Source organism: Canis lupus, chromosome 3 (assembly GCF_003254725.2).
Source record: "Canis lupus dingo isolate Sandy chromosome 3, ASM325472v2, whole genome shotgun sequence".
Lineage (NCBI taxonomy): Eukaryota > Metazoa > Chordata > Mammalia > Carnivora > Canidae > Canis > Canis lupus.
This window is the reverse complement of record NC_064245.1, coordinates 85,955,999-85,983,483: the sequence shown is the minus strand read 5'-3', so window position 1 is coordinate 85,983,483 and position 27,485 is coordinate 85,955,999. Positions and strand designations below refer to the sequence as shown.

Sequence of the window (27,485 nt, the reverse complement as noted above, 5' to 3'; positions counted from 1 at the left end):
TAGGCCACTGGTGGACTCAGCAGTAAAAAGAAATACAGAATTGAGTCAACTAAATCCATAGGTCTCATTACCAAGAAGGGGATAAAATATTCTATACCAAAACCAACGCACAAATGCTGCCAAAAGTCACAGCCAAATACACAGATTGAACACAAAGAACAGCTGCGGTGAAATTTTATGCTCTTTATTACACAACTTCTCTAAGGACCCGATTTTAAATTCAGTCACTGATTTCCTCATTTGTCAGCATGGATCACCACAGCCAACCATGGATCTCAGTTGATGAATGGGACTTTTGCTATTAAAAATTATTCACTAAAGCCACAGTTTCCAGCATAATAAAAAATATATTGACATCGCAATGTGAGAAGTCTGTCTTGTGCATGAGCAGGATTGCCTAAGCAGTTGTGACATAAGGGGCTGTGTCCTATCTGGGATGTAGGATTGCACAGAGAAGTAAGTATATAGGCTTTTTAAGGTTGCACAGTGCCCTTTAGCAGTAATTTACAAAATAAAGCCTCTTCTGGGGACTGAAATGTTTCATCAGTTTGCTCAGATCTGGTGGGGTTGAAGAGCTAGCTTGCATTTCAGAGTCTTGAATACATGGGTGATTTCAATTTAGCCCTTCTCCACATAAACCAAAATATGACTCTTATTTAAATGACCATGTGAGGGACGCCTGGGTGGCTCAATGGTTGAGCATCTGCCTTTGGCTCAGGTTGTGATCCCAAGGTCTTGGGATCGAGTCTTGCCTCAGGCATCCCACGGGGAGCCTGCTTCTCCCTCTGCCTATGTCTCTGTCTCTCTCTGGGTGTCTCTCATGAAAAATAAATAAAATATTTTTTAAAAATTGAAAAATTAAATAAACAAAGATCATGTAATGGGGACTGATATCCATTCAAATCTCAATGTCACAGAGCATGACGAACTAAAGACATCCCAACACTAACACACAAATAACTTCGGTCTTCAGGACTGTCACAGGGAGAACAGTGACCTAGGTAGATTGTTAGGAACCCTCAGGAAAGCTCACCTTGCACTGAATTATGAATAGCATCACTAGAGTCAAGATCCAAACCAGAAATTCCAGGCAAGAAAGCTCATTTTTAAGAGATATGGAATTTTTCTATGTTAATTGGATATTAGTCAACCTCATCTATAAGAGCCATGTCTGTGGCAATTACAGTCTGCATCAAAAAATCATGTGGCTTTTTATTTGTGATGTGCAAATTAAACATTTCCATATTTGCAATTTAAGCTTTTACTTAATTCATCACTTCCCACCTGATGAGGGTCCCTTGCATCAAGGCCTTCTAAAGGTCACGTCTGATTAGGTGGGAGCAGCATGAAATAAACGTGAGGATCCTGGCTCTCCTGACTTCAGTCTCTACTCTCAGCTTCTGTACCGAGCAGTGTGTATCCATTATTTGTATCCTCCCAATATTTCTATACCACCATTCAATTTGCCACATTTTATTTTACAGAATCTTATTATCTAGAAATAAGGAAAAACCACCTTACTACTCTTTCATGCTTTTTTTTTTTTTACTTTAAGCAACAGTATTTTCCCAAACTGTAGCATTAAAAACAAACACATGATAGGCATATTGGCACATACCGTAACATAATCGTGTGATGCAATGCTGCATAAGCACATATCAAAATGTAAGATTGTGTAAAAATAAGTGGGTATGCACAGACACACACACACACACACACACACACAACTACAAATGCATAATGTAGTTTCCAGCTACATAAACTTATTTGCCTTTGGCATCTGGCAGTAAGCTGACGTTGTAATAAACTTGTTATTAAATTGACCTATCAGCTTATAAACTGGTACATGGATACCACAAAGAAGGTCTGCCTAACATCTATTCGGGAGGCTGCCTATCTAATACTCATTCTCCCCTACTCCTTAATGATAAAGCCCCAATTTCCTTTGAAGTGTACCAGTGTGCCCAGTTGGTTCTACGTTTCACAGCTTCCCTTGCAGCTACGTGAGGAAAGGTCCGTGAGTTCTGGCCAATGAAAGGAAAGCAGAGGTCAGTGACTAAGATGTCCGAGAATTCCTTAGGTAATGACAGAAGACTGGAACTCTTTTGCTCCTCACCTCTCTTCTTCCTGCCTGAAACATAGAAATACATGGCTGGAGATTCACCTGCTGTCTTTCATCTTGGAGATGAAAGCCCATTTACTACAAATGAAAGAAAAGAAAGACAGAAAAGACCTGGGTCCCTAATAAAATCCGGGGGCTACCACACCATTTTTGGCATTCCTTACCATACCCATGTTAAAGGGCCTATTTCTGTTCTTTGGTCTTAGAGAAAAAAATAACCCCTAATTGGTTTATATGCTACCTAATTTAGTATGTATAAAGGATACCACATTAAAAGTCAAAATAATCATCTTAGAGCCCATTAATGGTGAATAAATTAATATAATTCTGACTTTGCCTTAATAAAAGTTGACTTGCCTTCAACATTTGTCATAAAAAGAAGCACAAGATCTTTCAGACTCCATGATTTGGAAGGATTTTATCTGGCAAAAACCATCTAAATCTGGGGTTAATGAGGTTCATGTTGATGAGAATTGAACTCTAGCTGTTAAGTAAATAATAACACCAGTAGTGATTTAGAGCCTTTCATCCCTAAAATTTGTAGCAAATTGCAAACAGCCCTGTGGGGTGGGTAAAATTACTGGCATAATTTTATTGATAGAGAAACTGAGTCATCAAGTCATTAAATAGCCTGGGGTCTATTTAGTGAATAGCAACATCAGTGGAGATTGCAGTGAGCTTCTCAGGCCATCAAAGAGTATTCTTGAAGGGTCAGCATTTCATGGAAAGTTTACAATATGCCCTCCTCACCCCCATCATTATCCAAAAAAAAAAAAAAAAATTGTGCATGTGCTTTGAAGCAAGCAGCCTAGGCTTCTCAGTTCTTAGAACCAGTGACTCCCTCAAATGCAAAGATCTTGTCTGAAATTGTTCTTTTTTTATCATTTTTCTCTTAATCTAGCACAGTTCTGGGCACGTGCCAGATACCCAATAAATGTTTGCTGAAAAAAGAACAATTTCCTAAAATCATCCTGTGGGGCACGCTGCTGTTGAAAGTCAACACTCACTTTGAAGCAACACTATCCCCGCATTAGGAGCAGCGGCTTCCCGTTCTCTCCATTATGCCCCCAGTTGTCCCTCCCGAGGCCTACGCTTCGCATGCTCATGAGGCCTTTGCCACTTCTAGATTCAAGCCACCTCTGAAAATCCATCTTCCCTCTTGATTCATTTTTCAGCATGAACAAGGAAATGGTTTGATGATAGAATGATAATTGATGGTTATGATATCTGATGCTGTATAAAAGGTTTGATTTCATGGCTGCATAACTGTTTACAAAACATCACATGTGCAAAAAAAAAAAAAAATGTCCTGAGTAATGAATGTCCTTGCTAGAATACTCTATTTCCAGAAGAGAGCTGTACTGCCCACAGAGACGGATGGGCAACTTTTAAATTAGTAAGAGCCAAAATGTCTGTTCTCCCCTTGCAGGCTTTTGTTATGAATGGTCAGCATCTGGTCATCTCTTCTTTGCCTCTGCCCTCCAGGCCATCTTGGCTACTTGTCTTAAACTTGGGCACTTTGACAGGGTGTTTGATGGAGGTGGCCCTGAGGCGAAAGGCTGGTTTTATTGAATCAAATGCTATAGCTTCGCTGAAGACCTTTCATCCAACACCATTGAGGGCCTTCGAGGTCCTCGTTTACAGCAGGTGGATGAAGTGAACTTCCCATGGTCACTTAGCAAGTCAAGGGCCAGGCAGGGCATTCCATAATCAAGCCCAATGGCCGTGAAACCTCCTTTCCTGCGATTTGTCATGCACACTCAGTGTTTCTCAAATGGCAGTCAGGAATTATCCATCCAAAGAGGTTTCTGGGAAAGCAGGGGGTCTGAGGAATAAAGTTATGGGAGGACAAATGAACCTCTGCTAGGGAGACAGGCCCAAGATTTGATTCCAGCTTCTCTAAATGAGGAAGAAAACCATCTTAACGAACATTCTTTCCCATTTTCAGCCTGTTTTAAAAGTCACTGTATTCTTGTACCTCTCAGTCTAGACTCAGATAAGGAAAAAGTATAACATCAGGTCAAAAAGGAAGCATTCCTTTCCCTGACATGAAAGCCAGGCCCCCTGTGTTGAACAACTGCCACATTCAAAAGTCACCCTTCCCCACGACATCCATCTCCCATACACAAGGCACCCAGAAATGTCAGCTAGACAGGAACAGTTGAAATCCTTGTGGAGAATATTCACTTCATTTCTAAGATAGAAGTTATTTTTGCTCAAAGGGAGGGGGAGAACACAGAGGAGAGGTTATTTACAGAAATTAGTTGCAGGGAGAAAAAAAAATATGACTCTAAATGGAAAGATTATCAACATAGAAAGATGTGTTAAAGCCTAATAAGAAAGACATGCTGCACACAGTATATCTGAATATAACCATTAACAGCATGGAAGAGAGGCTGTTTACTGTATTAAAGCTACCTTTACTGGTTGTATAAAAACAAAAAAAGGATTGTATTGGGGCCATCACACTCCCATCTTTTCAATTACAGAGATAGAACAATCTCAGATTCCGAAGCTAACTACAAATCAAAATTGTGTTATGTTATCTGCTGAGACACAAATGGAAAATAAATACTGTTAACTGTCACTTTCCATTAGGTAACAGAAATTCAATTACATTTCAAACAAGCCTTCATGTCAACAGAATAAATCTGTTTCATAAATGAGCAGGTAACCATTTTTGATTCCAACTTCCCAAAGGGAAAAAATCAATTTTAATCACAATTCTTCAATTTTTTTTCCATATGAATGTTTTGGAGTCGAGTACATCATCTGGTCTAATAAACAGTGTTGTACAGAAAAAGGGGGAATAAGCTGAAATTGGTTACTGTTCATTTCTGGTGCCTTTTAAACCGGGGACTCGTCATGTCGGACGTAACTGAGCTCTGCATTGCTCAGATGCTTTCACTTTAAAAGCTAATGCCAGAAAGGGGGGAAAACGTGCAAAGGGAATTCTTCCTGCAGTGGAGTTCATCCCAATAAGAAATGTGTATGAGAATACAAGCTCCTTTCATGGTAGACCTTGAGAGGGGACACCCTCCCCAAACCCCCATCCTAATTCCCTTGAAGTGGAAGGAGAATCTGGAAAGACAAGTTTCCATTCTAGAAGATTCGGTCAACCAGAGGACAGGCTGACAAATCCAGGATGACTGGGAGAGCTTGAAGTAAATTGCTCACTCAGTACAACATATTTTGATCTAATAAATACTTGCTGGTTACTGGCTTGTTGCAATGGGGCAGCCTTTTGGAGGGGAGCTTTATACGACTTGTTTGACTTTTGGTGAATGCTGAAGGATACAGTTTCCCACCAATGAGCCCCCAAAATTATTAGAATTTGTTCAAGGACAGAGTACTCCCAATAACTATGACCCAGGCACTACTCTAAGCACTGTGCCATTATTCATTTAATCCTCACCAGCCGCTCTGTGAGACAGGTCTTAGTTTTATCTCCATAAGAGAATGGAGGCATGGAGAGGTAACATTAGCTGGCACTTTAGGTGAGTTGGTATTCAAATCCAGGTGGCCTAGCTCCAGAGTCTGAACTTAAATCCTCTCTCCACGAGGCTTCCAGGTTCAACCGTCCTGGGTTTAGCAGTGCTTTAAGTGTTGAAATAGGTGACCATTTGATCCCTCTTTTTTAAGATTTTATTTATTTATTCATGAGAGATAGAGAGAGAGAGGCAGAGACATAAGCAGAGGGAGAAGCAGGCTCCATGCAAGGAGCCCAATGTGGGACTCGATCCTGGGACTCCAGGATCACGTCCTGAGCCAAAGGCAGATGCGTAACTGCTGAGCCACCCAGGTGTCCCAACCATTTGATTCCTTGACTAAATTAGAACACTTTTCAGAGTGAAAGAGGGTCCTACAATAATTGTGCCAAAACTCAGGAGCAAACTGGAACTGTCTTAGGCAAATAGGGAAACGAAGTCCCCTAAATTATAAAGAAGATGTACATCTAATAGTGCTTGAATAATAAAAATAAAACCTAAACAAAAGTCATGTGTTACTGGCTTTTAAGAAAGGATAGAGGAGAATGGTGAGTAGACCCACTCAATCAAGAAAAAAAAAATTTAAGATTTTATTTATTTATTCATGAGAGACACACAGGAGAGAGAGAGAGAGAGAGAGAGAGAGGCAGAGGGAGAAGCCGGCTCCATGCAGGGAGCCAGACGTGGGACTCGATCCCGGGTCTCCGGGATCATGCCCTGGGCTGAAGGTGGTGCTAAACCACTGAGCCACTCAGGCTGCCCTCAAGAAAATATTATTAAGCACCTGCTATATATCAAATAGTGCACCAGGTGCCAAAATTGTAGCTAAGAATAAGTCAGAGGAAGTCCTTACCCTCTTGAAGCTTACATTCCGGTAGGTTGTGGTGAAGCTCAAAATCAATTAAATGACACAATATACCTAAGAATTGTTGTTTGAGAGCACTCTAAAGTGGAATACATATACATCATACTGTCACTAAGAAGTGGGGCATTATGGTAGAAAGTACACATATTTGGGAGTGAAATAGACTTAGATTGTAATTTGGCCTTTACCACTTAATATCTGTGTGACTTTGGGCACATTATTAACCACTCTGCGTCTCCACTTCTCTATCTATAAAATGTGAATATCTTCTTTGCAAAGCAGTAGTAAGAATGTTACATAATGTGTGCTACATGCCCAGCACACTGTTTGTCATTGTCAGGTGGTCTTATCATTATTGGGACGTCTGGGTCCTCATGCCCTGAGTAGATTCACAATCCAACAGATGTATAGAATTTAAAGGATAGTTAGCTGACTGAATTTGTACAACATTTAAAGGTGACCTGAAGGGAATAAGCATAGTGAAATCAGGGATATGTCTTCATCCTATGAAAGAAATCTGAATGACACCAGACAGAGAAGGTGAGGAAGAGTCAGTACCCATAAGAGAAAAGAATCCACAAGAACAGATGACTAGAAGGGAACAAGGTCATATGCTCATTGGGCTCTTGGTGGGGTCACAGATTTACCCCCAGACCATGATCAACATAGTGAACATCCAGAAATGAGTTCCTTATCCATAAATTCTGAGTGATCACCCAGGCCAGAGGATAGCAAACTTCTGAAAAGGGCTCAATAGTTAAGAGCTTAGTCTTTGCAAGCCGCACAGTCTCTGTTGCAACTACTCAAATCTGTTATTGTAGCACAAAAGCAGTCAAAGACAATAAATGTAAGATCTGGCAGTATCATCTCTGAAAACTAGGATTGTATCTTACCATCATTATCTCCCCAACACCTAACTCAGTGCTCAGTAAAACTCATTGAATGAATAATTTGAATGAATGAATGAATGAATGAATGAATGAGTTGAAGGTCCCAGTAGCACCATTTTGAGTAGTAACTGGCATTTCCAGGATAATGATGGAGGGAAGAAAAAGAAAGAAGAGTCACCAGGACTTAGCACTAGCAATAGAAAGGTGAGTGTGAGCCAGACTCTAGGAAGCAGGAAAGTAGCAAATGTTTTTGAGGAAGGGTATGAGATGGTTCGATTAGTATTAAGAAAAGAATACCCATAGGTCTAATACAGGAGGGGAGCAAGCCTAAGACCAGGAGACGATTATTCTAGGTTAAAAAAGAACAGGAGCTTAACCCAGGATAATGGCAGTGATGTGGAAGAGCATTGACAGGACCTAATACAGACAATATGAAGGAACTTTACCCTCAAGATGCTCCTGTGATTTTAAGGGCTAGTATCTAGAAGGACAATGATGGCATCAACCAGAGGAGGCTTAATGAATGGCAGATGACAACTTGGTGGCTAAAAGAAAAATAACCTTAAGCGTCTTGGTCAAACAGTATGGTGAAATCAATATTCACACTATCTACAACATGTCCTGACTTACCAGTCTAACAGTCCACCAGGAAAGAAATGAGGTGAGCTTAGCTTCATTCCCATTGACTTTAGTGATCTTTCTTTTTTTCAATCTTCAATGACCAACTATTCCATTCTCCAGAATTTTACTAGAAGTTTTCTGAAGATTGATAGAATAGTCACTGGTTTGTAGATTTCCAAAATCCACTTAATTCTCCTTTTTAAAAAATTAAGTGATCTATAAATTTCCAGTCCTCTGGTCTGACTCCTTTTCTATAGGATACCCCTATCACCACCAACAGTGGCTTTGCAATATATATCCAAGTCTCTGCAGTACTGTAGGGTGGCTCATTGGCTGGGTCACACCTAAAACCCACCCCAACTTCATCATCATCGAGCAACTGGTTTCAGTGTGAAGGTCGCTGCCTTTGATGGCAACAGTAAAGTAAGAATGGGTTTCCTCTTTGCACACCACCAGACCCAAGCAATAAGTCTATTCTTTCATCATTCTTATGCAAATGAAGAAGTTGGTCTAGAGTTTAAATTCTACTGCTTTCCCTTTTAAGAACCACCTCCTCCCCCAAATGATGCTCACTGGTCATTGCACACTGTAGCTTCTGGTTGTTGTAACATCCAAGATATATCCCTTAGAGTCCTATTCAAAAGCTGTAACTGCCTGTGGTGGCAGAAAAATGGTCCCCTACAGATGTCTACATCCTAGTCCCCAGAATGTGCAAGTGTTAGCATACATGGTAAAGAGAAATTAAGGTTGCAGATGGAATTAGGTTGCTAATCAGCTAACCTTAAAATACGGAGAGTATCCTGGATTATCCAGGGGTGCTTACTCACAAACCATAGTGCAAGGAGGATTTGTAAGAGAGAGACAGAAAAATAGCAGCAGGAGGATTCAGCTCCATATTGCTGGATTCAAAGATGAAAGAAGCCACAAGCCAAGGAGTGCAGAGAGCTTGTAGAAGCTCAAAAAGGCAATGGAACAGATTCTTTGCTAGAGCCTCCAGAAGGAAAGCAGTCCTACCAACACCTTGATTTTAGCCCCAGCGGATGCATCTCAGACCTGTGGCCTCCACAACTGAGAGATAATAAATTTCTGTTGTTCTGAGGCAACAGGTTTATGGTAATTTGTATGGCAGCAATAGGTAACTAGTAGCCACTGAATGATTGTCAGGTTTATGCTGTCATTCATTCTACCCAGTTCTGCACACCAATGCTGCTTTCAAGCACTGCCTTACTCACCTCTCCATACTATAAAACAAACACTTCACTGGCTTACATTGAGTGGTAGGCACTTTAATTTTTGTTGCTTTTTCTTTTAAAAAAAAAAAAAGTATAGAAGACCAAAAAAAGATTACACCAAAAAAAGGATAACAGTGGTTATCCTCGTGGTGATATACTGTGTGGGTTTTATTTGCTTTTGCAGCAAGGCAGAAAAAAGTGTTTTCAAGATTTCCTTTAGAAAGGGTGCTGTTTTCATTTGGGACTATTCCGAGATGTCTCTTGGGACAGAGAGAAGACATAGGAGGGATACACCAGCAAGATCCAAAAAATTAAAAGAACTGGTTACTAACAGCCCTGCTATGCCTAGCTCCTGGTTCCTATGCCAGTGGTTTCCCTATTCCCACCTTTGTAAACAGTCTCTCTATTAAAGCCTACTCAAATTAGCTTAATTTAAGTGTGCCCTTGGTTTCCTCTTGGGACCCTGGCTGGTACTGTGACCTAGTACACAAGCACGCGTGCACACACACATGCACACACACACACACACACCTCGAAACAAAAGTTTCAAGAAAACTTTCTACTCTGTTATGTCCACCCTGCCTTAAATGTGATATGGACTAAAAAACAAATACAGGAATTTAGGTCTGGGGAAGAGAGAAAAGGTGGGGGTCAAGCAGGGAAGTTGGGCAGAGAAGAAAATAGAAACTGGTAAAGCAATAATGCAAGGTTGTCAAATAGCTCCAAAGAACAAGCACATCTAATATTCAATTTGAAGTGATTTTGCTCAAACTTAAGCTTCTTCCATCTCCCAAACCTTAAGTGAAATGTGCTCTAAGTACAAATGCTTGCATGCATGGATGTGGGTACTTGTTTGTTTGTTAAAAACGGCAGAGAAAATCGAGTCAAGGAACAAGAGGTTCACTTCCAGGTCTACGTAGACATGTCCATGGTCTGGAGGCAGAGGCACCACAAAAAGAGTGTCAGGTTCCCACAAGCTGTGTATTGGGGTTTCACTCAACCTATCAAGACACTGAAAGTAGCTCTCCCCAGCTGACACCTGGATATACTTCTCCCTTGTTTATATGAAATTTTCTATAATAAATATGCCTTACTTTTATAAAGAGAAAAATAAGCTTTTCTAAACATTTGTTCGAATTGAACAATGTCAAAGGCATGTGCTATATGCCTGGTGTAATGCTAGGCATTCTTGTGAGCTTGAGGCCATTCTAATGCCCTTCTTTGGCCTCAAGAAGTTTATATTTTCCCCTAAAACAAGGACAGGCAATTGTATTTTGCTACTGGACTTGGTTCAAAAGAATTGGGAGAATTAAGAGTCATTGTGAGGAGCTGATATAAACACTAAAAAGGTAGTGTGAGTTGATGAAGGCAGATTCTCTGATATATATACATATATAGTCTAGACTTAGGACCAGCAGAGGGGCTGGTCCAGAAAACCAAGTTGTTTGAACAAGTAATTAACAGTAACCAGAGTCCCAGCTGACTCACATGCCCACACTCATGTCATGTCCTGGCTCTTTCCCCTAGCCTGCCTGCCCTACCTGTTTTAAGGAATATCCAAGTATTGTAACAGCGATATTCCTCACCTCATCTTTTAGAGAGAGAGAAGGGACACAGGATCTTGCTGCACAGCTGTACTGTACAAATTCCCTGCTTTCTCAACTAACAGGAAGTATTTGTTCCCTTGGGAGGAAGGGGGAAAACAGAAAACAAAAAACAGCATCTTTGAAAGCATATCTTTTCTGAGGTACATTTAAATCAGGTTAACTTTTATTTAGTTTGCTGGATTTGGGGTCAGATTTTCTTGCCTTAATTTTTTAACAAGTGCAAATGTTTTTTGATGCATATAGTACAGAGGGACTAATTATACTCTTTACCACAGTGGACAATAAGGGATTTACTGACCTAGAGTTCAGCTCAGAAAAACTGATCATGGTACAGAGTCAGAGGCTACTTGAGCTGAATGGACAGTGGTTTCCAGGCTGCATTCTGAAAACCTCAGATTCTACAGAGGCATCTCAGGGTCAAGTGTGAGAATAACAGAAAGGGTTATGGGCTCCCCCATCTCACTTCAAATGGAGCTATTTGAGGTTCTGCATGAGATTTCATTGGAAATCAAAAAGGGATCGGTTTCCTGCTGCTTAAAAAATCTATAAACCACTGATTCTCACTTTACTTTCTTATTCCCCAGCTGGAAAACATTGGGCCCCAAGAAAACAGGAGACTTACCCAGGATCATCCTGCTAATTGGTAATAGAATGAGGGTAAAATCTCAAAGGAGACTGATACAAATAGAGAAAAATCACAGTCATATCAGTGATTTTGATTTTTTTTCAGCTTTTGAGCATGAGATATCTAAAAAGGTAAGAGATTTAGATGAGTTAAGGAGTTAGTAGATCAAAGAAAGAAAAAGGCCAGTACTCCTGATTTCATTCATTCACTCAACAAGTATTACTAAGTACTTTCTATACACCATTTGCTGTGCCAAGCACTGAGGAAGAATGGCAATTACAACAGAAAAGGATTTTGATTTCATGGAGCTCACACTCCAATGTGGAAGAAAAAAAATACAAGCTAATAAATATGCAAAATAACTATAGATATGATCATGTAATACACACCATAAAGAAATAAACAAGGTAACGAGATAGAAAGGAACTCTACAGATTGGAAAGGTCACTTTAAGGAAGTAGTATTTGAATTTAAGCAGAAGGAAGAGAAGGAGCCAGTAATGCAAAAGGATAGGAAAAGCATTCCAGATAAAAAGAACTCAAAGTGCAAAATCACAGAAGCAAGAAAAATTGGGATCTATTCAAGAAACAGAAAATGGAACAGTGTGGCTAGAACCTGGTAGAGAGAATGGCCAAGATAAGGTTGGAAAAATGGACAGAAACCAGACCACATATAGCCATGTGGACCATGGTAAGAAATTTAGGTTTTATTACAAGAGCAAAGAATCGAAATCACTGAATGTCTTTAGCCAGAGAGTCACATAATCTGATTTATATCTGAAGAATACTCTGGCTGGTATATGATGACTAATTTGTAGGGGATGTGGGTTTGATGCAATAAAGACCAATATGGACAGGCTTTTGCATTAGTTAAGGAAAGAGATAATGGTGGTAAAGAGGACAATATCAGGGATGGAGAAAAGTGAATTAATCCAAAGAATTAGTTGCATTCTTTTAAAATTCTTTTAAAACCAATAGGGCTTGTTGATGTATTGAATGGGAAAGAGTAGTGAGGGAACATGTATCAAGAGTGACTCTTAGTTAAACATCAAGGAGGATGGTATTCTACTTATTGAGAACAGGAAGGATGGAGGGATATCTTGCATGGAGAAACCAAAAAATCCATTTTAGGTATATTGTGTTTGAGCTATCTATTAGATACCCAAATGGAGATGATGAATAAGTTACTGGCTAGTCACACTTGGAGCTCAAGAGTGTTCTGAGCTAGAGTGGAAAATGTGGCATTTGTAACATGGAGATGGTATTTGAAATCATGACTTGGAAAGATTCACTTCTAAGTATGGCTGAAAATGCTCTATCAGATGGACCATTCCATAGATAACAACTATAAACTTTGGACAAAATACCAAAAACAACTCTATGAAGGCTCTGAAAGGTAAATAAAAGTAAAAAGATTCTGGAGAGGGATTGATAGTTGGAGAAAAAGATTATCACAGGGTGAGTTTCCCATTTTTATGGTTTTTAGCTTAGTTAGGAATAAAATCTGTCTTTCTGGCCTGAAAAATCAGAGGACAGCAAATCTCTGTGACCATGAACCACAACTACATAGGTCCAACTGCAAGCAGTACAGATAAAGATGAAATACCTGAACTGAGATTTCAGCCACTAACACCCAAGAAATAGCTTTCTGAGTTTAAGCAATTGCCTACTAAAACAAAAAATAATATTCTTTGAGGACTGTAACAGAATCCAAAATTTCCATGATATAAAATTCACAATGTCTGGAATACAATCTAAGATTACTCAACATATAAACAAAACAAAACAAAACTGGGCAAGTGTGACCCAGTAACAAAGAAAGACAACCAATGGAGACCAACTACAAGATGACTCAGTTGTCGGAATTAACAGATCGTGATTTTAGAGCAGCTATTAGAAAGCTGCTCAATGTGGTAAAAGAAAACATACTTGTAAGAAATTAGAAGATAGGATATTTCCCAAGAAAAATAAATATTACTCCCCCCAAAAAAGAACCCAATGAAATTTCTAGAACTAAAAAATATAATGTCTGAAATTCTTTTAAAACAGAAATCTTTGGAGGAGCTTAACAGCAGAATAGAGATAACAGAGGAATGATTCAATGAGCTTGAATATAGATCAATAGATACTATGCTATCTGATGAACAGAGAATAAAGATTGAAAAAAAAGTGTTCAGAGCCTCAGTGACCTATAGGACAATATCAAAAAGTGTAGCATATATATAATTAGAAGTGTTAGATAAGATCACCTAGGTGGACAGAGAAGGGGAGGAGGTCAAGGACTATGCCCTGGGGCACTGCAATATTCAGAGAGATCCATTGAAGAAAGAATCAACAAAGGAGATGGAGAAGAAACCATTTAATTTTCTTATTCATCAGAAAATCAACTTTGATGTTTTGCTTTTATCTTTGTCTTATTTCTACAATTCAGCCACCAGAAAAAGTGGGATCAGGAAGGTGCAAACTTTCATCTCCTACAAAAAATAAAGTTGCAACTTACTGACCCACTGTCATTACCTCTGTCTTTACTGTTAACTAGTACCTAACCAGCAGTACTGATGTACGATGATTTGTTAAAACACAAATTCATTTTCTTAGAAGCTTTTTTGTTTGTTTACGCTTTCATCCCACAATGAAACTACGTATAACGTGCTTCCAGGAATTCTATCATGAAAAGTCCCCTGAAAAAGAAAGATTCCAAACTTTAATCCATAATCAGAAAAAAAAAAAACATCAGAATAAAAAATTTAAAACAGTGGCAACAAAACAAACAAACAACAACAACAACAAAACACCCAGAAAATCAGCAAGGTTCAGAAGCTTACTGAGACCAAAGAAAAAGATCTTTCAAAAAATTGAAATCCATTCCAGTGTGAGGCTTACAGAAGAATAAACTTTAGCAGGTGAGATATAAAGTGCAGATTAGAGAGGATTAAAAATGGTGTTTGAAAACAAACAGCCAATGATAACACAACAAATAATATTAAATTCTTTAAGTACATCAGAAATAAGACTGCTGCAGAAGGATCAGTGAATCGGCTAGACAAGCAGTGCACAAAGGAGATATTCAAAAGGATAAGGAGATTGCAGGGAAACTAAATAATGTATTTGCATCAGTTTTCACACTGGAGAATAAAGCAATGGAGAAAAGGGAGGGAAAACCTTATTATGTGAAAGAGAGGCCCCGCTCAGATTGAGACATCAAAGGGAACCATGAGTCAATGAAACAGCAAAGGAGGGCCGCCATGTTCCAGCCAAAGCAGGAGGCATTCACCAGAAAATCCAGAAGCTCAGAATGCCTGTAATCTCTGATTCCCCATAGCTTTATCATTTGCTATTTAAAAGGCTCCATACTGTGGTGAGCTGGAAAGCAAGTTACATTCTACTGTGGTTGAAAAATTTGCTCAGTTTCTATGGTAGAATGAGCTCCATACTGCAAAACATGCAGCCGGCATAACCCAACTGGCTGGATGACCAAAAGGCAAACATGAGCAGGAAGCTTTAACACAGCCCATCTGAGAATGTATGGAAATAGAAATTCTCATATACTGCTCGTATACACTAGTGCAAACTGGTACTACCAGCTTTAGAGAATACTTGTAAACCTGGTAAAGTTCAAAATGTGTATGACAAATGAATCCACCAGTTTCACTGCTAGGTGTCTATGCTACAGAAGCTCTAGGAGAAACTATAAAATTTTCCATTGCAATAGGTGAAAAAATCAGTAACCACATAATCGTCCACAAATAGAGGAATGGATATATAAAAAAAATGTTTATATAATGAAATGCAAAAAGAAGAGTTAAAAAAAAGATTTTTAAGTAATCTCTACACCTCATGTGGGGCTCAAAATTTACACACCTGAGATCAAGAGTTGCTTATTTGCTCTACCAACTAAGCCAGCCAGGCACTCCCAAAAAGAAATTTGTAACTCCTAATTATCGAGATCCAGCTGTATCAACTTTCACAGGCTTCAAAATCATAACATTGAGTGAAAAAGAAGCAATTCAACAGAAAAATACAGTGTGACAAAATCTATGTCAAAATTTTTAAATAACACCTAAAATAACAGAATATATTTTTTACAGATTCACACGTAGATAAATAAAAGAGTAAAAAATACACAAGAGAGAAGACAAATTCATACTATGGGATGCCTCCAGAAGGATTGAGAGGGGCATGAAGCTAGAGATGGATTAAATATTTCACTTTTTCTGTGAAGATCTATTTCTTTAATTAAAAAAAAAGATTTGAGGTAAATATGACAAAATAGTAGCAATTATCCATTCTGTGTGGTGGTAATAGAGTTTCTGCTATAGTACTTCGTTTTCCTATTTGTTTTTAGTTTTTAAAAAATGTTCTTTCCATTACCTGGGGACAAAGCTTAACTGTATTAAATTGATTACTATTGAATGTATGGAGAGCTATTATTTACCCAAACTCAAAATTTGTCTTGGAAATCCAGAGTGGTGGCAGAAATAGTGTCTTAACCTAGATCATGAGAACACGGACAGCATGTCCTCAGTTCCTAAGGCTGCCTGCTTTCTCTCATCCAGGAATCCATGAAGAATAACGGCTCTGGGTGCCTGGCTGGCTCCTACAGTAAAGCATGCAACTCTTGATCTCAGGGCCCTGGGTTCAGGCCCACGTTACACATGGAGCCTATTAAAAAAAAAAAAAAAAAGGAATACCAGCTCTTAAAGCATTCTGCCAAAGAAGTCTGATTCCATTTTATAGAACAAACAACTGAGACCTTGGATTTTAAGAAAAGAAATCAAGACAAACTCTAACAAGGGTCCAGGTCCTCTTATGTCAAGAAGCCCCTCTCCCTAGTGCTATCTTAATGTCTGGCATTACTCTTTTAATTGATTTCATGGGGTTAAGCCCAAAGACAACAAAACAGGTTACAACTTGCTAACTAATTCTAAACAGTGATAAATTCCTGAAGCCTAAAATTGGAAGGATGCTGAAGCCACTAAAGCCCGTAGGAAATAGTGTCATGATGGATTGGATTTGCAGTCTGGCATCAGTACAGGGGTGAGGGGAGAGAGAAGGATTGCAGATTCCAGGTTTAGCCACTTGAAGAAAATGACCTTCTTTGATAGGCAAAGACTAAAAACGCATGGTGTTTGATGGTATTAGGCTCCAAACATCTAAAGAATTCTATCCAAGGGAACAGGACAGCATTGGCTGCTAACTATTCAAAATACACCCGGGATGTGAGCTACATCAATGAGCCATATCTCCACTGACCAGTCCTCCCAGGCCAAGACTTCACAGACCTGCATGTGATTCTCCACCAGCACCAGTTCTGCTGCATTCCCAGGAGACATTTAGCAATGCCTGGAGTCATTTCAGGGGTCACAACGAAGGACACACTACTGGCATCTAGTGGGTAGAGGCTAGCAATCCTGGTAAATATCTTACAAGGCAATGCATACGGCTGCCCGCAAAGCAACTAGCCAGCCCCAAATGTCAATAGTGCCACAGTCGGGAAACTTCCCTGTAGTGCCGACCATTTGTAGGTTAGATTTCCAGGGCTTTCTTGGGTATTCGCAGCCAGTCCAAACTGGACCACAGGAGACAGATCTAGAAGTTTCATTCTAGACCTGCTCTTCAGAAAGGCCACTTCCTATCCAAGGGCCTGGCCTCTGTGAAGAGCCACACGGCCAATATGGACCTAAGTACCCACAGAAGCCAGTCCGAGAGAGCAGCTTCTGAACCCAGCACTCCTCATTCTGATTCTGTGGCTGGGGGCTCTGCTCTATTTGTCTCTTCTCGTGGATTCCAGGATGATTTTCAGGATAATTCTTCTGTCTTGGCCTAGCTGGAAGACGGCAATTTCCCCCGGTGCAAGGGACCTGCCCAAGTAATGCTGCATCTGTCAAGACCAAATGCATCTGCCACAGCGGGTTCTATCTCGGGTGGGCAGATACACCAGGGCTAAGGGGAGCCGGGTCCCTGGGCCAGACGAACCAACCCTATCACTGTAGCTGCTGACTCAGCATAAGGTCCACGTCAGGATTCTAAACCACTTAGCACAAAGTCCAAATGTTATGCTTCCAATGGTTATTTAATGGGCTATAATTCCATAACCTGAAGTCTTATCACCTTCTTGAAGCAAAAATAAGAAGGCACGATTATACTGCTGGGGAGTTTTAGCCTACAAGGGAACTCGTTCCTCAAACACTCCTTTAAAAATACTCTTTAAAAGCCTCCATATGTCAGTTCTATACCAGTGTCTTCAAATCGGGCAGATCTGGCTCCAAGTCCCCCAGGGAAGAGGCGAGACCCCAAGTCCACAGCTGGCGCTGCCATTCCACTTGCACAAGGTCCTGCCTCTTACTTCCCCGAGCCTCTGTTTCATCTTCTGTGAAATGGGAATATCAATGCCCCTTTAATGACCAGTTCTGAGAATTCAGTGAGATCCCATATGTCATGTACCTAACACATTATCAGAACTCTAAAAATGGAAATTAATTTTTAGTTGTTGCCTATAAGGGTAGACATTCATTAAGCCACCACGACTTGAGCTAATTCAGTACAATTATGACTACAAACATCCCTACTGTTTCCACAGCCCTTCAGTGGAGCCCACGTTCATTTCCACTGTGTGGACATGTGGGAGGGAGGAAAAAATTACTTCACTTTAATTCAGAAATAAAAACAAAAATAGGGACGCCTGGGTGGCTCAGCGATTGAGTGTCAGCCGTCGGCTCAAGGCGTGATCCTGGGGTCCTGGGATCGAGTCCCGCATCTGGCTCCCTGCAGGGAGCCTGCTTCTCCTCTGCCTGTGTCCCTGCCTCTCTCTGTAAATCTCATTAATAAATAAAATCTTAAAAAATAAAATACAATAAAATACAATAAAATACAATAAAGGTATCCGAACTGTAAGTTTTCTAAGCGCCCATGGTTTTAGCCTAGCTGCCATCACAGGCAATCCTGCATTCTCCATTATACAGATGGGAAAAATGAGGCCTTAAGAGGGAAGGTAAAATAAGTCACGGGGATGAAAGGCACAGCAGAGAGAATATAGCCAATGGTATTGGAATAGTGCTACGTGGTCTCACACAGCAGCTACACTTGTGGTGAGTACTGCACAGCACACAGCTCGAATCACAATGTTGTATGCCTGAAACTAATGCAGCAAAGGTCATGAAATACTGTGTCAACTATATGTCAATAAAAAATTTTTAAATTTTTTTTCTTTTTTTAAAGATGTATTTATTTTAAGGGGGGAGAAGCAGAGGGAGAGAGTCTTAAGCAGACTCCGCACTACTTGTGAAGCCTGATGTGGAGCTCGATCCCACAGCACTGAGATCCCACGACATGAGCTGAAACCAAGAGTCAGACACGCAACTGACTGAGCCACCAAGACACCCTCAAAACTTAAAAATTTTTCACACGACAGACGCTGCAGAGATCACTTCCTTAGATACATGTGATCGATTACTAGTTTTTAAGCCAGAGTCTAGTCCGTGACTCCCACCCAGAGCCTGCACCTGATTTGTATTTATTTGACCATTAAGGTATATAACTATATATATTTTTCCACCTAACTCTAAAGAATCCTGCATTCTTTTCATATGTTTCTTAGCCTTAGGTCTACACAATTCTTATGGATATTAAACTTTCATCTAATTTTAAAAAAAATTTATAAAAAAAAAAGTTAGGTAAGTAGCTTACCCACAGTCACTCAGCTGGCTGGGGAGCATGCCACCTTTAACCATGGCTACTCACCCATCCATTCATTCATTCACTCACAAGTATTTACTGAATTCTAGCTATATTCTAACTCCATACTACGCACTGGGGATACAGAAGTCACTCATTCAATAGGCAATGACTGAGTGCTGACTGTATGCCAGATACTGTGCTAGGCAGGGGCATTCAGCTGGGAATGGTGGCCAGTCTGGTGATATGAAACCAACAGGAGCATAAAGGAGTGCCAAAGGGCACCTGGGTGGCTCAGCAGTTGAGTGTCTGCCTTTGGCTCAGGGTGTGATCCTGGGGTCCTGGGATCGAGTCCTGCATCAGGCTCCCCATGGGGAGCCTGCTTCTCCCTTTGCCTATGTCTCTGCCTCTCTCTGTGTGTGTCTCTCATGAATAAATAAAATCTTTAAAAAAAAAAAAGAAATAAAGGAGTGTCAAAGTGCTCTGGCTCCATGATAGAAATTTGGAGAAAGAACCAGGGAACCCCAAGGTAAGTAAAGTCCTGTTTGCTTTGGGGAATGACAGATGGACAGGGATGAAAGGACGGAGATCCAAAAAGGCTACATAGCAGAGGTGACTTTGAAGAGTCCAGTTTTAGGAGGACTTACGCAAAAGAGAGGGGACAGCCAACACCAAAAGGGAAGCGCTGTCCCTAAAAATGATGCAGTTAGACTGACTTTGTGGCATCTCACAGACAGAGAAACCAGTTGTTTGGCTGGATTTTTCACTTCAGAGCTCCAGACACCGACAAGCATCCATCTCTACCCAGCACAAGAAAGAATAAACTCCACAGACAGGCATTTTAAAGCACCTACCAAGGCGAATGTGCACTCTGGCCTGGTTTTTTGTTTGGGGGAATTGTGTGCTAAAAACAGCAGATAAAAAGGAATCTGTGGGCATAATTTATTTAGACTTTCTAAAGGCTGTTGAGAAGGTCTCCCTCATAGGAGGCTATTAAGGGCAGGCAGGCAAGTCTGTAACTACAGGGTGAAAGGTAAAGTTCTGTCGTGATTAAAGGCTTCTTAACTGAGAGGAAACAAAGCAGAGGAATAAATAGCCAATTCTCCACATGGGAAGCTAAAAATAATGGGCCGCTCAAAGATGAGTCCGGAGGCCAGTGTTGTGCTATCTATTTTTAATGATTTGTCAAATGAAGTAAACAGAAAAATGCAGGTAGCTAATGACAGGAGACCGCGTGGTGGATGAGAGAAAGCTCTGGGCTGGTCGGGTTGTAGGGAGCCTGGCCTGGCCCGAGCAGGTGAGGACATTTCTCAGAGCCCGCATTTCTTCTCTGTGACATGGTGAGACTGCACAACATATGGTTGAAGGGCTCTCAGGCTTTCTGGGAAGATGGTTAAAAGTCCTCAACTTTAAGGAAAATTAAACCCAGAAGGAAGAAAAAGAATTAACAAAATTCAACCATCCGTGATCAAAAAGAACACCAGAAAAGGCAAAGGAAACATCTTGTCCTGCTATTTTTGTGTGTCTTGATTGGTTTGAATAAATGATACCTTCTTCAGAGGGAGCTATCAGCATCCCCATGGACAGCATCATGAGAACACCTATTCTTAGTCTGGCATCATCAAAAGTGCCCTAACCTGTAAGCAGCATTTTCTTAAAAGCACAGAAAAATAAATATCCAAGTTTTATTAGTGCAGGGCCCAAATCAGCCTTATATCCTATTGTCTGAATAGCCTTTATTATATACATCAGACAACAAAGACTAGGTAAGCCGAGGGTATGTCGCTGAATCCTTTCTCTGGAGAAATCTGCAATCTGGTTGGTGAACTTGCAAACACAAAAGAGATACCTAAGTATTGCTGGCGGGGCCACATCAATGACCCAGCCAACAAGTTTGAAGAACTTCCCAGGTGAGATACGATATAAGCATCACCTTCAAGAGAAATACTATTTCTGTGGATGGAGAGGAACAGGGAGGTCACTCTAGATTCCAAATAATAATAATAATAATAAATCAGTTGGGAGCAGAGAAGTGAGAAGAAGGGATCAGAAATGAAGTCATTCATTTGAGAAAAGACCTGGTGTGTCCTGAGATGAGAGTTTCTTCATTGTGAAAATGGAGTAGTGTCAGGAAAGATAAAAAGTACAAATGAAGTAATTAATAAATGAGGATTCATGAATATGCCAGATGGATACTCTTAGTTACCTTGTGCCACAATGCAAGACCAAGGAAACACTCCATGAAATTAAAGAGAGAAAAAAATAAATGGGCTGAGGAAGTGCTTTTAACACAACACAATTAGCTTTTGGGATTCACTGCTGTAGATACTATTTTCCCAAGTAGCTTAGTGAGCTTTATTTTTAATAGAATTATGTGTTCATACAAGTAACAGTTCTATCTGCACTTACGGCTAATGCTATTGATGCTCATAACTTAAGGCAGACACTTGGGGTCGAGGAGAAATTTTCTCCTCCCATTAAATTGCTGCAGAATGAGTTGAATGCACTTAAAGAGACTTTTCTTTAAAATATCTGTTTCTACCCACAGAAGTACCTCTGATTTCACAGTAATTTTTTTTTTGGGGGGGGGGGTACTTCTTCATGTCTGCCGCCCAAAAACTGGTTCATCAAAAAGAGAGACGGAGACTCTAAGAGTCATTGTGGACATGGGTGTGCCTCACATTATATAAGACAAGGCCCCCAGAAAACGCCACCATTAAGATGACGGAATCACAAACACCGAATCACAAGAGCACTAGAAGACACCATTGAGAGGTACACCAGAGCAGGTTTCTTTTCATTCATGGGGTAAACTGAAATTTCTAAATAGTGGATTTCCTTAGAAAATTTTCACTTGCTGTGAGCCACTGCCACAAACTCTCCTAAAGCTTCTTGAGGCATTTTGCTTCCTGAGGGTTTAAGCAATGTCTTCTAAAATTATTCTCTATCCTGTATTTTCTACATCACAAAAGGAAGGAAGGGAGAAGATGTTGCATCTTCTTTACTATTCTAAGATAAATAATAGAGTTTCTTCACAGTAAATAAATATCACACCATTTTTAATATGCCTCATGGATTCCATTCTACTAGATTTCATTTACTTGGTCAAGTCCAAAGGAAAGTAACAAACTTGGCATTCAATATCGGTTATCACATATACACACTCCTTTCTCCCTTGCTTGTTGCCACACAGCAATGCATTGAAAATGAAAACTTGGTTTTCACTCTTCTTGACATTTTCCAAATATATTTAGGTATCAGGACCTTGAAAATATTTTTGCCAGGTAATGAACATCCTTTGAAAGCCATGGGCATTCTTACAGGAAAACAGAGAGAGAACGTTGTGATGCCCAAGCCAGTAAACAGGTGTCTCCTTTGCGAAAAAAAAAAAAAAAAAAGGTTCAGGGAAGCTCCTGAGAATATGTGTAAAGACTTTCCATAAGAACAGCCTCTCAGTGTGTCATGGAGCTCATCCAGATTTATAGGTTTCAGCCAAGAGAAACACGCATAGACAAGGTAATAAACTTTGGCGTACCCGTTTGTTATTTTTGACAAAAAATGCCCTTGTGCAAACAAGATCAGTAGCCAGAAAATGACCCCAAAGCGGGCCCCAATAGTCCTCTGAAATTACAACGCTATTCTGATAGTTTCCAGAAATCCACCTTCCTTATAAGGCCACAAAGATACCCAGGCCCTCATTTTCTTCACCTAGTCCCAGCTGTACTAGCGAAGAGTTGCCAAATGTAGGGCCCGACTCTTTGTGCAAGCCTGAATTACCTAAGCAAGCTCCGAAGAAGAGGAAATTCACTCCTCTGCTAAGTCATCATGTAAAGCTTCCAAAATAGAGGTGCCCTTCAAATTAAATTTGCTGGTGTCGATTCCCTCATCCTAAACGATACCGTGTAAGAAGGATCAAGTGATTAAAATGAAGCAAAAAGAAACAGAGGTCACCCAACACCTGGCTTTTAAAAACCAGGTAGATTCCAGGCCTCCGAATGCCTGGAAAAATAAACCGTATGACGCAACTATCAAACCCAAAGGCCTTCGAACTTGTGTCCCATTAAAATGCATAATCCTATAATGATGAAGCTGGCAGTCCCTCAATAGTTTGACTCATTTCCCTGCTAAATATAACTGAAGACAAGTTTTCCACTAGGAGCTACTGTATTATTTTCTCCCGAGTGGAAATGAGAAACTCATCTTAATATGTAAAGAAATCAAGGCAAAGAGAAGGATACAAGTATTTCCCTGACTTTCATTTCTTCGCAGCAATACCTTGTTGGAACCACTTTTCCAGAACCCAGAGAGGCACCAATAGAGATGTTCATGGAGGGAGAGGGAAATAGTTGTCAGAAGCTGCACAATGCAAAACTCACCATCTATCTGCTACACAACCTGACGGAAATGATTTAGTCGTAATGTACGATGATGGACTTTGGTGTGTATTGTTCAGCTCTGCAAAGGCCACCGCCGAGGAGACCAGTATTTCTACTGACTGCTATTTCTCTCCGATTCAAATGAAAAGAGACTTAAGAACAGACAACACCCAGCAGGATGCCTATTAGAATTCTTTGTAAGGACTCCACTTGTGAGGAGCAACTCTGGACTTGTCCGTGAAAGAGAAATAATCGGCCTCTGACCAAGGTGCTCAAATCAGAAACCTCGTCGGCTGCTGGGAACTGTTTTTCCTTCTAAAATAGATCATGGATTAGTGGAGAACACTGACCTAATAGAAGAATCAACCGTTTTTAGAACATAGCTGCCCCGGGAAGACTTGAAAAGAATTATCCCAACTACAATGCCATAGAATTCGTTACCCGCTGACTTAAAATCAGCTCCTATCCATCTGCTCTCATGCAGAATTTCCTGATTATAGTCTCCACTCATTTGGTCCACATACCAAATCTGAAAAAGACTCTCAGAGTCAGTGACTTTCGAGCTAGCTTCACTGGTGGCCGGGGTACAAAATTATTTTCTCCCCTCCGACGAAGTGTATTTAAAAATACATCTTTGGGGTGAGAGATGCATCTGGAAAATGATGCTTGAGTCGTAGCTTTGCTACAATGGAGAAGCAGAAAATAATCAAACTGTAGGTTTTCCTCTTGACAACCCTGAAGGCTCATCTGGTAACACTTCAGACACTTTATTCCCAGCTGAGTTGTTCCTATATGTCATTTTTAACTTCACTTTTTTTTTTTTTTTTTTTTTTTTGGAGGGAGAAAAGTATCTCTTGGATGCATGTGTATCAGCCTGTGAGTGTATGTGCGAGAATAATACTAAAGTGGTATGTAGCTGCTACAGACAGTAGTGTGCTGGAACTGCCTTGTATTGGCTTTGTGAGAGTGGATTATTAAATTTGCAAGAATTCTGCAAGCCAATTGACATCACACTGGTGGCCTGAAATTAAGTGTGCTGGGAGTATTTACATCACATAAATCAGCATGCACTATGAGTCAGGGCTCATGATTTTTTCCGGAGTGGGGGGGGCAGTTAAACATGGACCAGCCTACCGCTGGCTACTGCTATACCAGGTGTTCACACAGGCATCCATCCTGATTGGCCAAGGGGTCCATTTTGACCAGTCACGTGCAACATTTGGAGTATCACCTTCATACGTATGTAACCAAAGAATGTGGTTGCAATGTCTACGTTTTCTTCAGATGTAATAACTGAAAAGTAGTACAGACTATCATATCCATCCATCATTCATCCATCATCAGAAACACACGCCCCTTTTTTAAATTATTTGTTTTTCCTTCTTCTTCTTTTTTTTTCTTTTCTTTTTTTTTTTTTTTTTTTTTTTTTTGAGCATGTGGTTGGACCTCAGGTACTCTGATGAATAAATTCTACAGCCCCATTGCTGGTAGATCCCAAACAGATCATTTGGGAAGGAAGAAACCATGCTGGGCCTCAGAGAAAAACAAAATGAGTCAGTTCCCACTGCTGCCTTTGGCCAGCCCAAACCCTGAAGTCATACAGCACGGGGGAGATTTTCCAGTCAAAGGATGGTAGGATGGAGCCACTTATCTGCTCAAGCACATCTAAAGATAAATGATGGCAGGCTGCTGACAACACTGAAGGCTACCCCTCCCCACAAAATGGAAATTAGCAGGCCCCCAAATCAGGGCATTAAAACAAAGATCCGCCAACATGTGATTTTAGTAAACAGAGTAATTTAGGCTTTGGGAGAGCATGAAAATTCTGTCAGGATTATAATGTCTTCTACCACAGACCTTAATTTCTTCTGTCATGGAGAATATGATTAGGCTCAGTCCCATTTGATTGTAGGGAATGTCAGTTCCCATTAACAAAAGAAAAGAGGCACCAGGAAACATGTTTCACATTTTTAACCCCTTTGGGCAGGGAAGACTTTTTTTTAGCCCCAATTTCTCATCCGAAATACTTAAAGCATTTAAACCCCACCTACCAGGTTGTTACAGTTTACCGACTAAAATCACCTCTCCTCCTATGGGAGGCTATTTCTCTTTCAATGTTGGCACCAAAAAAAGTGAAGGCCGTGTGTATTTTTTGCTTTGTTTTGTAGCTTGAGGGATTTTTTTCCCATACCACCCATTCCCAAATCTAAGAGAAATCCTGCTCCTCGCATGAATGGATCTTGTTTTAAATGGTCCGATTCTTTGAGGACAGTGTGGGGACGGCGGAGGGGGGACATAATGTCCTCTTTGGCTATGTGCATTGCTTGGCCATTCAGCCCATGAACTGGGGAGTGCAGGTGGTTTTCACAGGCGCCAGGAAATTACAGTTCCAGACCCAAACCTGTATCAGTAAACACCACCACCTCGGACTGGCCTCTTCAATTCCGTTGAACCCCTCTGCAGTTCAAACAGGGCGCCTGGGTCAGCCTGCAAGCTTAGCAGACACACCTGACCCTGGCTGCCCAGCAAACAGTTTATGTTGGGGAGCAATCTAGAGATTTCCTAAGATAAGGATGCTATTACAGGCTGACAAATGTGGAAAGGAGCAGAGTGGGCAGCTTTTGTCCAGACTGACCCAGGGTGAGAATGCTAGGATTATTGCTGATTGGGGATAAATGGCAACTGGTGATTTATTTGTTCAAGTGAAACCAGCCAAGTTCATCCCTCAACACCATCTCCCATCTCTTTAAGATTTTTTTTCTTCTTCTTCAGGCAAAAAGACTTAGCAATTTTGGGAACTCTTCAAATACCACTATTCCAGTGAACCTCATTACCCTCAGGATAAAATCTGCAATCTTTAACTGGCTTCCGAGGGCCTGCCTGATGGGGTCCCACCTGCCTACCTGCTCCAGCTCCTGCCACAACCTATGCTCTCATCCACAAGGGCCACCACTCAGGTTCTGAGTGCCCGGACTCCTCTCTACCTGCAGACTTGTCTTGTGCTGGGCCCTCCTCCTGGGGCTCTTTGCCTCATAAGTCCTCCTCATTCTTCTTGGTCCGGGGTGAATGTCATCTGCAGAGACTTGGGTAGGTTCCCCATTATGACCTCCTGGGGCCCTATGTATTCATTCCTCACAGTTCTTAGCACAATCACAAATAATTAACAATTGGTAATTATTGCTTTAAAAGTTTGTTCCCCCACTGGCAGGGACCATGTCCATCCTATCCACCTAGCACTGTTCAATGCCACGCTTGAGGTTTGAATGCTCGCCAAGGTCAAATGAACAAATGAAGTAGGTGTGCAACAGGTATTGACTGCCTCTGAGAGAACCTAACAAAGCAAAACCAATAGAACAAAATCTTCATTTTAGATGTACACACGCTAGGGAATGAGTTTTCTCCCCAACTCCCCCCTCCCTCACCATTCCAACACAAGGATTTCAGATGACCCCGCCATCCCATCAAGGTTGTCCTATCAAATTTCCTGCCTAGCTTTCAAGACCTTCCCTTATCGCCGTCATCATAATAGTTAACATTATTGAATGTGTTCTGTGTTCCATGCACATTGATGAGTGTTCTCTGCTAACCTATTAAATCCTTACCACAACCTATAAAATAGTGTGGCAGATTAAAACTGGCCACAGATGTATGAATTCTTTTACATTCCTTCCATTGCAAGGTGGGGTCTTTGCCCCCTCACCTTCTCTCTAAGCTGACATGTGACAGTTTTGACAACTGAGTACACCAGAAATGACATCACGCACGTTTTCATTTCTGTCTCGGAATGTTCGCCTTGGGGGAAGCCAGCTGTCATGTGAGAAGTCTGATTTCCCTGAGACTGCCATGCAGTCTTGGGAGAAAGCCCACACCGGTCACACAGAGAGGCTCTGAGGAGAGAATGTCCCGCCAGCCTCCAGCTGTTGCATCCATCCCAGCACAGGAGCCAGACATGCCAGTGAAGGTGCTGTCTTGCACATGCAGCCCAG

The 27,485-nt window shown here is 40.8% G+C and overlaps 1 protein-coding gene across 2 annotated transcripts in view; it reads right to left on the bottom strand.

Moving 5' to 3' along the window:
* The window catches only part of PPARGC1A (PPARG coactivator 1 alpha), a 640,279-nt gene that overhangs the window by 493,328 nt on the left and 119,466 nt on the right, over window positions 1–27,485 (bottom strand). The window lies entirely within an intron of this gene.